The 15,566-nt window shown below is 42.3% G+C and overlaps 1 protein-coding gene across 1 annotated transcript in view; it reads left to right on the top strand.

The window, feature by feature from the left end:
• The window catches only part of NUAK2 (NUAK family kinase 2), a 57,917-nt gene that overhangs the window by 13,387 nt on the left and 28,964 nt on the right, over positions 1-15,566 (top strand). The gene's annotated exons all lie outside the window — the stretch shown is intronic.

A 15,566-nucleotide genomic window follows, 5' to 3' on the forward strand; every position in this document is an offset into this window, starting at 1 on the left:
GGAGAGGTGGTTGAGGATAATTTAGGCTTGTGCACGTTTTAACAGTTGTTTTTCCATTCTTCAATACAGGTGGCTCTGCGTTTTACAGAAATGCACGGCACCAGCATTGCTCTCCATTGAGGTGACGGCAGTCGTGGTGCACAAAGACATGCATGCAGCAGTTCTTTGTCAGGGGGCACTGCTGTCAGGGCCGGAGCTACCATAGAGGCAAAGGGGCAGTTGCCCCAGGGCCCCAGAGCTTGTAGGGGCCCCCAGTGGCTACAAGAGGAAAAAAAATTCAAATCGACCTGATAGTTTTTGAGAAAACTGATTTTTAAAGATAAAAAAAATACACATTTTAAAAACCCACCGACTTCAATGGTTAATAGCAAATCCACCTTAAATTCTAGAAACCCTAAATTTGCTAGGATATGTTAAGGAGATCATTGGGAATAAGAGGAAAAAACTATTTTTCAAAAAGACCTTATAGTTTTTGAGAAAATCGATTTTTAAAGTTTTGAAGGAAAAAAGTATACTTTTAAATGCGGTAAATGTCACTTTTAGTAGGAAACCTAACGGTAGTGTAATTTTACATGCATCAAAAGAAAGAGCAATACATTTCCAGGGGGTCCATATGCAGCAGCAGCGCTTTGGCCAGGGATCGCTATACAGCCGCAATATGGCTGCATGAAGATCCCTGGCATTATTTCCTATTTTCCCTTTTTATTTTTTATGTTTAGAGTGTGGGAAATAATAAAAAAAAAATTGTGGGGTCCCCCTTCCTGAAACTTTTTAACCCCTTGCCCCCCATGCAGGCTGGGGTAGCCAGAATGTGGAGCTCCGACCGATTGGGGCTTCAAAGCTGCAAAAAAGGTCCCTTAATGCTGATTTTTGTTCCGGGGTATCTGTTGGGGGGGCCCCATTGTTGCTTAAACCGGCCCTGACTGCTGTGCACTATTCTAGTGTGGCCATCAAACAGTGCTGTGCATGCAATTTCTGATTTTTTTTTTTTTTCCCCCTGTATATTGCGCTGCAGCAAGGTGGCGTGTGCATAAGCCGGAAAGACACGTCCTGCTTCAGTAGAGAACAAGGCAATTGGCCAGAAATATGCAGTCCAGTTAATTGCTACTCAGCTGAGATTTAATGGATGCAGAATGTGGGTGATAACCTGTATAAAGAGGCATTGTCAATCATCACAAGGCCTCTTGTGCTTTTGGTGGCTGGCTACCACTGTCTGATGTACAGTCTTACATGACTGGAAATAAGAGGTGCTACGGCCCTGAGTGCTGTTGTGGAGGCAGCAGTTCCTGCAGGAAAGTTCAGGCCTCCCCTTTCCTTGGTTTGTAAATGCAGTAATGGAGGCAGGGGCGAGACAGCTATTTTGGATGCAGAGCTGTGCTGATGATTTGGGCACTGCCGTGGGCCACAATGTTAATTATGGCTATAGCGGCACTCGGAGACTAATTTGTGCGCTGGCGATTGCTGGAACTTAAATTGGCAAAAAAATAAGGAATTTGGGCCACCAGCAATAGAGCAGTGTTTTTGATAAAATCGTGCGATCACGATTTTACTGCTTGTAGTGTGTCTGAGCCCTCAATGAGATTCTAGTCATTTTTGAGTTGATGCTTCCTTTATAGCAACTAGTATAGCTTGAAATTGGACCAGTCAAATGCAGAATCAGATGAGTATGACTGTCCAGTTCTAAGCTTCCTAAAATAAAATCTTTGACCATCTCTACTGCTAAGATTTAATATAGACTGTGGAATCAATTGGCTGATAGAATGCATTTCTTTTTAGATCCCACAGAATAGTGGGTGTTTTTTTTTTTATACTGACTATAAAACTTGGTCCTGGCACATGAGTTTATGTCTACAGTAGTTTGTGTACAGATCTTCACTTTTCTGCACCGATCACTTCTGTGGTAAATCACACCCTCTGAGCGTCTCATGGTTGCGGAGGGAGAGGCAAGGATGGAATTCCTCTTAGCATTTGATCTGCCGTTGCATGGTTACCCACAATAGCTGATTGGCTTGCAAACATTTGCAGTGGCCAGTAATCGCTGGATAAAGGGTCAGTCTTCTTTATAGGGAAAATTCCAAGCTGTGTTCTGCCTTTCAGTCACATGTTTGTTTTTTTTGTTGTTTAACCCATGTGTGCCATGGTGGGAGACACTAGTCCTTTTTTAGGCATGTTTTACTCCGATAAGCAGTGAATTAACTTTTCACATTAAGCATCCAGTCTAAGAATACACACATTAAATTATCTGAATGTAATTGGATGCTTGAGGTGAATGACAGCTGAATTCTGAAAGCACTGGGTAGTAACCAGATGCAGGGAAATTGAAGAGAAAAAAACACACACAAAAAAACCTGACTAATCTGGTATTACTGTAAATGGAAGGTGGTGGTATTTCCCATTACATGTCTCCTAGAACATTCTGGCATATTTCCTGTGGAAAATTTATCTGTGTCTCCCTGTACTAAGGACACACTATCAGGGGATATCCTTTGTTTACAGAAACTCCTTTTGTCACTTGCTTTCGGTCTGTCTCGGTCATGCTGTTAAATTCCCTAGTACAGTTGTCTTTCTTTTGCATCCGAAAGATGCATTTCCTCTGAGAACAGTTTAGGCATATAGTGAAAGCTCATTCACTCTTTCACTAATTTTATGTAATGCTTTTAGTTTTGTTATTTATTTATTTTTTTTCTGGATATTTTCATTTCTGTAATCATTAGCTTTTTAAGTTAATTTTGTGTGTCAAATGTTTGAAAAATACAATTCTGTGGTATAAAAGGCATACAGCAGATGCTTACAGTTTAAGCTATACTGTATTCTTACTAGCAAATGTTGTTTCAGAAGATGTAAGAGGCAGATCATGTACAGTATAAAGTGGCCATACACTCGTTAGATTAGCAGCGGATGGATCATCGGATTTATGATCTATCTGATGTGTTTAGGAACATTTTTTACTAGGAACAGATTTCCAATAGATTTCAGTATGAAATCTATTGAAAATCGATCTGATGGCATTTTTTTGCCATCAGATTTCCATTAGGTCCAATGCAAATTGATAAGCAAACAGATCGACCTATATTTTCCAGCATGTCAGATCGATTGAAATAGATCGAAATCGGCCGCAAATTGATCGATCGGGCAATCAATTTGCGATCGATTGGCCGCTAATCGGCTGAGTGTATGGGCCCCTTTAGGTTGTTTTGTCTGCTATGGTATCTGAACTCTCTACAGTAAATTGGCAAACAAAGTCCAGGCACAAGATACTAATGGTTAAAGACTGATGGCATATAGCAAGTGGATGGCACAGGACAACAGTTCTGGCACAGTTCCCAGGATAGCAGACATATTGCCTCATTTGAAACAAGTGGCACAATTAGACCTCTTTCACGCGTAAGGCTGAACGGCTCGTTTGTCGAGTAGTTCAGGCTGCCATACGTAAATTACATTTAGGTGTAGCATAAATGCAAAACACAAGAAGCGAATGCTCACTCCATACAGCAACTTGCCATTTATATAGGTCCACAGACAGCCTGTTGGCCTATAAAAATATGCAAATACATGTACCTGTGTCTGCAGTACCAAATGTAGCAAGAGCTGAAATGGACAGCCATAGACAGAGAGAGAGCTCAGTCACACTCAATAGTAGTTTGTGACCAGCTGGGGGCACTGCGTGCATGTATCCCTTTCCAAGAGAGGGGGGCTTGGAGAGAAATACCTGCACACAGTGCCCCCTGCTTGGCACATAATCTGCGATTTGTGTGCAACTGAGCTCACTCTCTCCTGTATATGGCCATCTGTTTCAGCTCTTGCTAGATCTGTTACTGCAGACACAGGTGCATGTAGTTGCATCTTTTTATTGGCTGACAGGCTGTCTTGGAGTGAGCATTCGCTTCTTGTGCATTGCATTTTTGAATCTGTGGGAGCACTGGGGTCCACCTGCACTAGTGTCGCAGGTGGAGTGGGCGTCCCGGGTAGTGGCAGATCCTGGGGCCCTGCTTCTCCTGTGCCCCAGTGTTCTGGCAGTATAAATGCAGCCATAAGGCAGTGTTTTGTAACACCATGCATGTCAGTACTTGGTGGTAAAACCCAGAGGCAGAAAACTGCAACATGTCGCATCTGAGTATGGCCACCTCTCCAATGCCGGTAAGGAGTAGTAGCTAGCACCTGGGTGGTGCATGGCTGCAGCTGACAGGTGGTGAATTCACCGCTTTCCGACTCCCATGTAAAAGGGGACCTGACTTGTAGGGATAGCAGGCCCTATTTTTAGCTAATGGTAACACAAACTGGCTAAAAGCCCACCTAAACCCAAAATTACGACAAAATCTGATCCAAGTACTCAGAATCATATAGCTGCACCTCTTGGTTTTATTTTTCACATATATAATGCTTTCTGTTTGCATTGCTTGACAGAGAATATTGAAGTAATGACATCCCATCTCTCAGTAGGGCTAACAATATACAGATAATCCCTTTATTTAAAACACTCAAGTTACAAATGTTTCCCTTTTGTACAAGGCAGGGCTGTGGAGTCGGTACAAAAATCATCCGACTCCTCATTTTATGAAACATCCGACTCCAGGTACCCAAAATTGCTCCGACTCCACAGCCCTGGTACAAGGTGCACTATACTGTTATTACTTATTTGTTATTACATGTTACACTATTATGATTGTAAGTTTAAAGCACATTAAAAACCTTGGTTACTGTATTTTAAGATCGAATTTTCTGAAAGTAAATTTTCTTCACATGTACCTGTATGTATAGTACACTACTTAAAAAGAAACCGTAGCCAAGAATTGAACTTCATCCCAATCCGTAGCTGATACCCCCTTTCCTATGAGAAATCGATTCCTTTTCTCAAGCAGATCATCAGGGGGCTCTGTATGGCTGATTTTTGTGGTGAAACCCCTCCCACAGTGTGATGTCAGTGCCTCACAGCACTGAGGTACTGACATCTCACTGTGGGAGCCTTGTTGCATTGTGGGAAATAACAGCTGTTTCCAACTGCCAAAAATGCAAGCAGCATCTCCTTCCAGTGACATCAGCTGCCAGCAGTAAAAATGTCACCATGTGATAAAATGACAGAATGTAAATCAGGGAGAGGAAAGATTTTACAATGAGCAAATGCTGACTAAATCAATTTATACATAATTATTGTAAAAATTAAGCACTTTTTATTACATTTTCACTTGTTACTCTTTAATTTACAAACAAGCTTCTGAAATGGGACCGGTTCCTTCACATTCTAGGACCAATGTACACTGTGCCAGGAGACCAGTGTAACCAGAGGAAACCCATACAAACATTCCATTCAGTTAGTTTCCTAGCACTGTATCACCTGCTTTGTATAGCAGTCCTTACATAAGCTGCTGCTGCTGCTGACAGGCTGGTAATTGAATCCTAAGTGATGTCATGATTTTCCACTGGTGTCCAGTCACCTCAAACATTCCATTTTTGCACTAGTTGTTATGCACCTTATGAGTCTTATGTAACCCATAACAATTGCTGTTTAAAGGTATTTGGAGGTCAAATGCTCCCGTTCTCCTCAACATAATATGGATCCTTAGATGTTCTTTCTGTCGTTAAAGTTGCGAAACAATGCTACTTCTGCATTCCTGCCTTCAGATATTTTTTTTTTCCTGTTTTGATTGTTTATAGCAAAGTATGTCCCTTCCCAGTCTAAGAATTTCAGTAGTAGGTGGAGAGTGCTTCTCTGTGTAAGACGTCATCATACTCACATGTACAAAGGACTAGTCAGCGTAGCAGAGATGATGTCCTGCATGTAACACGCCCAATATATTCATCAGTGCTACCCTCACATTGGCAGACCAACCAAATGCACTTGCAGTGCAGAGGTCAACCATCAATGGGATCTAGGCTTTAACCCATCATGCATAGCATAAACAGAGGTTGCAAAGCTCTTCATTAGCCAAGCTTAGCTCTTTGCATGACACAGGCTTTTTGTGTGGAAAGTGCTTGTTGCCAGTGACAACCACTAGGTTCTTAGTTTTAGTTTCCACCCAGTCCTATAAAAAGTACAGCCAGAAAAAGGTTAGACCCATTTAAACAACAACAAATAACATTTGTAAAGCGCTTTTCTCCCGTAGAACTAAACACATGTACATAATCCTGTCAGATAGTAGCTGGAATTTTATTTGGCTTATTACATAAGCCACACGGCCAAATAAACACAATTAACTGGAGCTCCCACAACTATGGCTGAGCTGAAAGCCCCAGGTGAAAAAACAAAACTGATGTAAAGTGCTTGGTGTTCAAATATAAAATTTAAATGTTAATGGATAACGCACAAGCAATTCTTTAAAGGACCACTGTCGCGAAAATCTTAATTTTAAATATATGTAAACACATACAAATAAAAAAATTTAGTTTCTTCAAGAGTAAAATGAGCCATAAATTACTGTCACTTATAGTAAGTAGTAGAGATCTTACAGAACCGACAGGTTTTAGGATAGCCCATCTCCTCATGGGGGGATTCTCAGCATGGCATCTATTCTTTATAAAGACGACAACAACAACAAATAACATTTGTTGAGCGCTTTTCTCCCATAGGACTCAAAGCACATAAGCATGGCTCAGACCATCGTGGTACAGAGGAAGAATTTTATAAGTCCGGAAATGCCAGGCTAAACAGGTGGCTTTTCAGTCTGGATTTGAATAGCTCCAGGGATGGTGCTGTCTTTACTGGGTGTGGCAGGGAGTTCCAAAGAGTAGGGGCAGCATGACAGAAGGCTCTATCTCCAGATTTTTGGAGGTGCACTCTGGGAGTGACCAAGTTTATAGAACTTGCTGATCTGAGGTTGTGAGAGGTGTGGTGCAGCTTCAGCAAGTCCTTCATGTATCCAGGGCCCAGATTGTGCAGGGATTTGAATGTCAGAAGTCCAATCTTGAAGAGTATTCTCCATTCTACTGGTAGCCAGTGCAGTGAGCGAAGGATCGGTGTAATGCGACAGTGGCGAGGCTGGTTTGTTAGCAATCTGGCAGCAGCATTCTGCACTAATTGCAGGCGACACAGGTCCTTTTTGGGGAGGCCAGAATAAAGGGCATTGCAGTAGTCCAGCTGTGATGTGATGAAGGCGTGAACTAGGGTTGGAAGATCCTCTGGGGGAATCAGATGTTTAATCTTTGCAATGTTCTTCAGATGAAAGTAGGAAGATTTAACTACAGATGAAATTTGGTTTCTGAAACTCAAATCCCCATCGATTAGTACGCCAAGGCTGCGCACAAGGTTGGAGCTATTTATGTCTGAATTCCCAATCCTGATTGGTGTTGCTTTAGGATAGAGCTGTTTTGATGGCGAGCACTGGCTTTGGACAAAGAGGACCTCAGTTTTGTCAGCATTCAGTTTCAACCAGTTATCATTCATCCATGCCTGTAGCTCAGCTAAGCAAGAATTTATTTTTGGAGTAGGGTCTGTTCCACCAGGTTTGAAGGACAGGTATAGTTGTTTGTCATCGGCGTAGCAGTGGTACGTCAGGCCATGTCGTTGGATAAGTGTACCGAGTGGCAACCTGTAGATTGCAAACAGCAGAGGGGATAGGATTGATCCTTTTGGCATTCCGAATTGTAGAGGTGCAGGTTTGGACATTATAGGTCCTAGGGATATTCTCTGTGTTCTGTCAGTCAGGAATGATCTGAACCACTGGAGGACTGATCCACTGATGCCACAGTACTCCTGCAGTCTGTTAAGCAGGATTTCATGGGCAACTGTATCAAAAGCCGCTGAGAGATCCAACTGTATTAGGATGGAACATTTCCCTCTGCCCCTCGCCATGAGCAGATCGTTGTAGACTTGCATGAGGGCTGTTTCACAGCTGTGGTGTTTCTTAAAGTGACTCCGAGCTCATCAAAAAAATGAAAGTTGTACTCACCTGGGGCTTTCTCCAGCCCAGTGCTGGTCGGGAGGTCCCACGCCGGCGTCCTGGCTCCTCTCCTTCTCCCCGCTCCGCAATGGCTGATAGGCCGCAGCCCGGGCGACACTCTCCCGAGTGTCGGGCTGCTCTTTCCGCATATGACGCGGATTACGTCACACGCCGGCCGCCTCGCGTCATCACGCCGGCCGGCGTGAAAGTACTGCGCATGCGCGCTTTAATCGCGCATGCGCAGTACTTTCAGGCCGGCGTGTGACGTAATCCGCGTCATATGCGGAAGGAGCAGCCCGACACTCGGGAGAGTGTCGCCCGGGCTGCGGCCTGTCAGCCATTCCGGAGCGGGGAGAAGGAGAGGAGCCAGGACGCCGGCGTGGGACCTCCCGACCAGCACTGGGCTGGAGAAAGCCCCTGGTGAGTACAACTTTTATTTTTTAGATGAGCTCGGAGTCCCTTTAAAGCCAGATTGTAGAGGGTCCAGGATGTTGTTTACTGACAGCCTGGTTTCAAGTAGCAGATAGACAGCCTTTTCAATAACTTTACCTAAGAAGGGGAGGTTGGAGACAGGTCTGTAGCTGCTCATTGCCTCTGGATCCATGGAAGTTTTTTTTTAAGAAGGGGCTTGATGATTCCTTCTTTTAAAGAGGTAGCAAACCTCCCTGCTTGCAGAGAGCACTTTACTATTTTGTGAAATGCTGGACTAAGCAGGTCAGGGCATTTCAGCATATGTTTAATTGGTCCAGGGTCCAGGTCGCAGGTTGTCTGGCGGAGGCGACGGAGGATGTCTGAGATCTCTTCCTCACTAATACTTTTGAAGTCAGTCCAGGGTGTTAGGTTGTTTTTGCAGCTATTTCCAGGAGTTGCATGAGTCTTAAGTGCTGTGGACTGAATGAGAGACCGAATAGAGGATACTTTGTCAGCAAAGTAGCAAGCAAAGACTCTCCCTGAAAGGTATTTATACAAGGATGCTGGCCAGCCTCCCTGCTCCCTGTACACCTTTTTTAGCAGATGGATGGAGCAACTGCCAATCACTAAGTGCTTTTGAAAATAAAGAAAACCCTGAGAACCCCCTTGAGGAATATGGGCTAGTACAAAACCTGTTGGTTCTTTCAGATTTCTACTACTTACTGTAAGTGACAGCAACATAGGAGAAAAGTAATTTATGGCTCATTTTCCTCTGGAAGAAGCGTGCTTCCTATTTGTATATGTGTACATGTATTTTTTTTTTATATTTTCATGACAGAGGTCCTTTAATAAATAAAAGCTGTTCGTAGAACTCAAAACATCAGTAGAAAGTGAAGGCTGGTGCACACCAGAGTGGTTCTGAAGTGTTTTTTTTTTTTAAAAAGCTGGCAGGGGGAAAACCGCTTGGCTAATGAAAGTGAATGGGGTGGTGCACACCAGAGCGGTTCGTTTTTTTCACAAACGCAAATTCGGGGGCTGCAGCATTTTTTTTTTTTTTTTTTTAGATTTGAGGTGTTCCTACCTCAATGTTAAAGTATAGGAAAGTGGAAAACAGCCTTGAAAAAAACGCTAGATCAGAGCGGTTTTCCAGGCGTTTTTGTTACAGAAGCTGTTCAGTAACAGCTTTACTGTAACAATATTTGAAATCTGCCACACAAAAACACTCCAAAAAACGCTAGGCATGTTTAGAAAACCTCTCTAAACATGCCTAGGATCGCTCTGAAATCTGCTTCAAAAACCTCTAGCATTTTGTGGATCTGCTAGAAGTTTTTGGTGTGCTTTGGGCCTAATAGTGGAAACAATAAGGGTGTTGATTAGCAAGCATTTTGGCTTTGGGAAGTGCATAATGTGTGATTTGTAATAGTATCTGATAGTGGGATGGAAGTCCAAAAATATCATAGCTAGCATTTAGTGGTTAAATGGCTTCTCTAATGTCTGTATTAAGGCAGTTATGCAGCCTTACAAAGCGAGGGAACCCCACGGTGTACTGCGCTATAAACTGGTCCCAGAAGCATTACAACCACAAGTGATGTAATGCTAACCATTTGTGTCCCACACAGAAATACATTGCAGGCTGAAGTGCGCCAGTGTGAATAAAATTGCTACTCGAGCCATTTTATTCACACTGGCATGTGGAAGGTTGAGTAACTAGGCATATTATTCATCATACAAAGTGCCGTGATTATATAATTCATGCAGGACATTGTACATTTATATAAGAGGAAGTGTACAGGAGCAAATGTAAGAAGACTTTAGTCATATAAAAATATTTGTATATGCGCAATTATACACCATATGCCACAGTGAATAAATAATGCCATTAAACAATGAAGATTTGCTGTATCAATGAGGCATATTCAGAATAGATTGGCATGGTAGCAAATGTTATGAAAAAATATAGTTAATCCATAATGCGACACATATCATAAGTGCAATTACTCAATGTCCAGAATTTTTATGTGTCGCGAAAAAGAACTTTCAAAATTGTTTAAACCATCATGAGGACTCTTCTGATGGCAAATGTTGTTCATAAACAGTGCAGGGGAAAAGTTTGATATGGGGCCTCTGATATATAGAAATAATATCAATAAAATTCATGTTAGCAATGCTGGGTATATATGGTTCCTAATATACACACTAATTGTAAGGTATAAACTAATGACTGCATTTTGTAGACTGTAAAGTAGGGATATTATTTTTCATAGTTGGCCTATGGACACTGTTATTATGAATGCTGTGTTATAGATGTCTGTAGTATAAATCTTTAGCAATGCTGCTGTCTTCACATTATGTATCTGCTGCTTTGATGGGCAAGCTTTATAAAAAAAAAAATGTCACTGCTTTTAGACCCTAAAATCTGGAAAGATTCATAACGCCACAGGGATTAAAGCAATATCACGATTACCGAAAAGGTAAAGAACGTAAAGCAACCCTGTGAAAAACCTAAGCAGTAGAAGCTAAATGAATAATAAAAAATAATCAACAGAAAACTTCATGCTGACACAATGAGGACCTGTTCATATATCGGACAAGAGAGTAGACTTAAGATGGGCAAGTAAAAGACTGAAATTATCTCTGGACAAGTTCATATTTATAACTTTCTCTTCAATTTTGTCTGTTGCTGAAAAATACTGCAGCTTTCAATTTTTCCTGCAAATTATTAAAGACAATGGTAATGTAGGAGTGTGTATTGTAACCGCTTAATTGGAAGCAAAGATGACAAAGTTCCTGTCAGGAACTGCCTTTTATCCACCATCTTGGATGCTTGTGATGAGAACAGGTGTGAGTGAGCAGCATACCAGGCAGCAATTATAAACAGTCACCAGTCAATTTTTTTAACGTGGAGGACACAGTAATTGTGCAGGGGTTCCCTGGGTTGCATCCCAATTATAGAAATGTCACCTGCACACACCAGGTTTGGAAAGAATTCATTTTTCAATGATTGCCATTGATGAAAATGCTGTGGAGATGTGAATGCTACAGTACTTAGGCGATGCAGAAATTCCATGTTGTAGCTTATGCACCATCTACAAAGAAATGACTAACAATTAGCCACAATTCCTGTACAAAGAAAGAATACACGGGAACATGAAAAGCTGCAATGCATAACTGATATAAGAAATATGGCAGCACACACATAAGCTATGCAGGAACAAAGGGAAATCCAGTAATGCAAAAGAAGAAATAATACCATGGCAAAGATGACATCAAGAAGCCGACTAGGTCTCATTATTTTAAAGTAGGCTTTAAAGTGGACCTACCAACGCAGAGCATCCTCTCTGCTCTAATAGATAAGCAACAATATAATAACCTTTAAAGGAAAAAAATGTCACTACAACTTACAGAAATCCTACAACCCCCCCCCCCCCCCCCCCCCAAAAAAAAACCTGGTGTGTTTACTTCCAGGGAGCACAAAAAGGGTTATCCATCATTTTTTTTCATATTGGCACAGAACCCAAAGCCCACCATGGCACAGCTTACAGCCCTGGTTTACACTTGCGGTGACAGGCTCATCTCTCTGAACACACACACAGAGTGAACTTCTTAGCAACTGTATGTGTTTTTTCATTGTCTGCTGTGCAAGAGTTTAGTTCCTCTTAGTACAGGTTTACTTTAAAATAAAGCAGACAGTGCTTTAGTGGCGAGAATTCTTACCTTTCAGAGCTGAAGTCCAAGGTCCATGTTTGGCCATGACACTATCTGCATGATGGTCCTATGCTCTGATACAAAATCCATCCTAGTAGGTTAGTCAGCATTCACCCAAAGTTTGATTTATACTGTACTGCAGTAGGTACATTAGACTATGACCTTGGCAGGAAAAACAAGATCTTGAGCTCCTCGGAGGGACACTTGCCCTAAAATCTGGACCCATACAGATCTAAAATCTATTGCCCTCCAACTGGCCTTTTAGCTAAAAGTTGAATACATCAACAAAGTAATTAGAGGTTGGCAAAGTGACCACTTTTTTTTTGGATGTGGACATTGTCCTTGATAGGGGTAGTTTTCAGACAGACCTGTATAGAAAATCCACGGATTGTAATAATGCCCTCATGGCCACTAGTTGTCATCCTCGACCCCTACTTAGGGGCTTGCCAAAAAGTCAGTTCATCCGAGCTAGACGAATTACTTCAGATGATAGCTCCTATCATAGACAAGCTGACAGACTAGTAGAGAATTTTGTAGCAAGAGGTTATAAGAGAGAGGAAGTAATGGAAACAGCTAAGACAGTAGCAGGATTAGATAGAAGAAGTTTAAGACAGAGGATGCAAAGGGAGAATACTGAAAGAGGAGTGCAGTTTATTTCTACTTATGAGAACCATGCACAATTAGTGAAGAAAACGATATTAAATAACTGGTCCTTGATAGAAGCTGACCCTTTACTATCTAGGGTTTTTTATTCCCCTCCCAGTTTTGTCTATAGAAAGGGGAGGAGCATTAGAGATAGACTAGTGAGAGCAGATCTAAAAACTAATCCGAAACAGGTATCTACATTTCTACCAAAAAAGATGGGAACATTCCCTTGTCTGGGATGCCAGAATTGTAGTAGTATAGTGAAGGGGGACTGGGTGGCCCATCCCAGCAAGGGCACAAAGATTAAAATCAATGGTAACTTTTCATGTCTTACATCTAATGTGGTATATTTGTTGAAGTGCCCTTGTGGGATGGGCTACGTAGGTCAAACCTCCAGACCTATCAGAGTGAGGCTAAATGAACATCGCAGTAACATCAGGCTGTACAGGAAATATGTGAATGACCCTGAAAAATGTTTTGATTCCTCCCTAGGTAGACATTTTTATGAATTGGATCACATGGTGGGAGATCTACGTTGGTGTATATTGGAGAAGGTAATAGCAGGAGAGGGAACAAATAATGAAATTGTCCTTCTCCAAAGAGAGAGCAGATGGATCAGTAAATTGAATACAATGGTTCCAAATGGACTAAATGAAGAATTCAGTTTAAGGTGCTTTTTGTGAATCTGTAGATGTATCTCTAAGTCTAAGTGTACTATCCCTTTAAGTCTCTTTAAATAAGCTTGTGCCCACCCATTGAGGGTGTGTTTTTATGGGAAAGTGTGTGATTTAAGTGTGAGCCAAGCTCAGTTTGTTGTAACACTTGATAAAGGCCGCAGGCCGAAACGTCGTGTGTATTTTTAAACTATGGTATAATAAATTATAGCATTTTTGCACAAAATCCAGGTGGAGACCCGGTCACTTGTTTCTTACTTTGGTTGCATCCTTTACACCCAAGGGATCCGGGTGTGGACTGGTAGACTCCCTGGTGAATAATAATGTGGCAGTTTGAGCAGCAAGGCAGCATTTTCTTGTAAAAGTGACCACTTTTATCATTCCAAGAGTACAGCAATCACTGCTATAGAAGCAGACAGCAGACATTCACTTCTTACCAGTCACCTCAATACTGTAGCACTGTGTCAGAAATATCATTTTATACTTATTAGAAACGTGGTAATTTTTTTTTCAGTTGATTGATTACAAGGAAGTTACAATTTTTGGAGCTCCACCCACAGCTCTGATTGGCAAGGTTTGGCGAACATACTATAAGTGATTCTCGCTCACTCCAATAAAATAAGTTTCACACAGCAGTCTTGCAACTGCCAATTAGGTCCTTATGCTTTCTACAGAGCTGCCCAATATACCTACCAGTCAAAAAAGATGCACCCTTTCAGACCCTTAAACCTGGAAAAAGTCTTGCTTCCAAGGAGATCTGCAGCAGTTCTTCAATCACTCATCTCCCTCCCTAGCTCCAGCGCTGCAGTTATGCCTCCGTCCTCTGGGTGGCGTTGCAACTCTAAAGTGAAATTGCCGGCTGTCGTCATGACGACAGCCGGTAATCTCACCAGCAGGAAGCAGAGCCCGGAGGAGAGGAAGAAGAATGGTGGCTGACGTCGGGATCCCCCGGGAGGTATGTAAAACTGCCCGCTGCTCACTATACTCTGCACACAGCCTCCGGCGGCTAACCCGAGCAGAGCTCTGGATTACTGCTCTTAGCTGGCAGATTACCGCCATGGAGGTTAAATGGAATCTGAAGTGAAAATAAACTTATGATATAATGAATTGTATGTGTAGAACAGCTAAATAGAATATTTGTAGCAAGATACGAGTCTTGTATGGTTTCCAGTATAGGAAGAGTTAAACTTTAGTTGTTTTATACCAGGGCTGTGGAGTCGGTACAAAAATCCTCTGACTCCTCAGTTTAGGATTCCATCGACTCCGACTCCTCTAATTTGCATATTACAATCTTGTGGATTGAAAGTATGTAACATGAAATTCGTCTCTTAACTGCCAACGCTTAGGAATTTTAAAAGACAACTGAAGTGAGAAGGATATGGAGACTGCCATATTTATTCCCTTTAGTCATAGACTAAAACTAGTCCTTGGTAAGAGTACTTGTAAAAGGTACAGGCCGGAACAAAGAACATCTATCAGGCCCTAGGCAATGTAACTGTGGGTACATGTAGGAGTGATATGCAGGTGCTCTGCAGGGGAATAAGGAGATTCTTCCTCTATTACACATTCTTCATGCACAATCTGAACCAGGTTTATGGGTGATAGACAACACCTCTGTGTTCAATGTGCACAACATTCTCAGTGGATTCCCTGCAGCTCTGTGGAGAGTGCATATATAGAGTATAGTACTACTGTGTAACAAAGTAAACCTGAGACAGATGAAATTAAAGTTTTATACATACCCGGGGCTTCCTTCAGGCTAATCAATCCCTCGCTGTCCTCCTCCGCCACCTGGATCTTCTGCTATGAGTCCAGGTACTTGAGCTAGTCTGGCGTAGTGCGTATGCACACACACTCCGCCGCTGGGAGCGTACTACACCTGCGCAGCACTGTTGCGCAGTTGCAGAACGCTCCTGGCTATGGAAGCGCCAAGCGGCCGGACTGCACTGAGGCCTAGTGCACACCAGAGCGGTTCTGGCTGCGGTTTGCGATCCGCTTGCGGGTGCGGATCCGCTAGGGTAATGTATTTCAATGGACTGGTGCACACCAGAGCGGGAGGCGTTTTGCAGAAACGCATACTCCCGGGCTGCTGCAGATTTTGGATTGCGGATGCGTTTCTGCCTCAATGTTAAGTGTAGGAAAAACGCAAACCGCTCTGAAAAACTGCACTTCAGAGCGGTTTGCCAGGCGGTTTTTGTTACAGTAGCTGTTCAGTAACAGCTTTACTGTAACAATACATGAAATCTACTACACCAAA

Source organism: Hyperolius riggenbachi, chromosome 2 (assembly GCF_040937935.1).
Source record: "Hyperolius riggenbachi isolate aHypRig1 chromosome 2, aHypRig1.pri, whole genome shotgun sequence".
Classification (NCBI taxonomy): Eukaryota; Metazoa; Chordata; class Amphibia; order Anura; family Hyperoliidae; genus Hyperolius; species Hyperolius riggenbachi.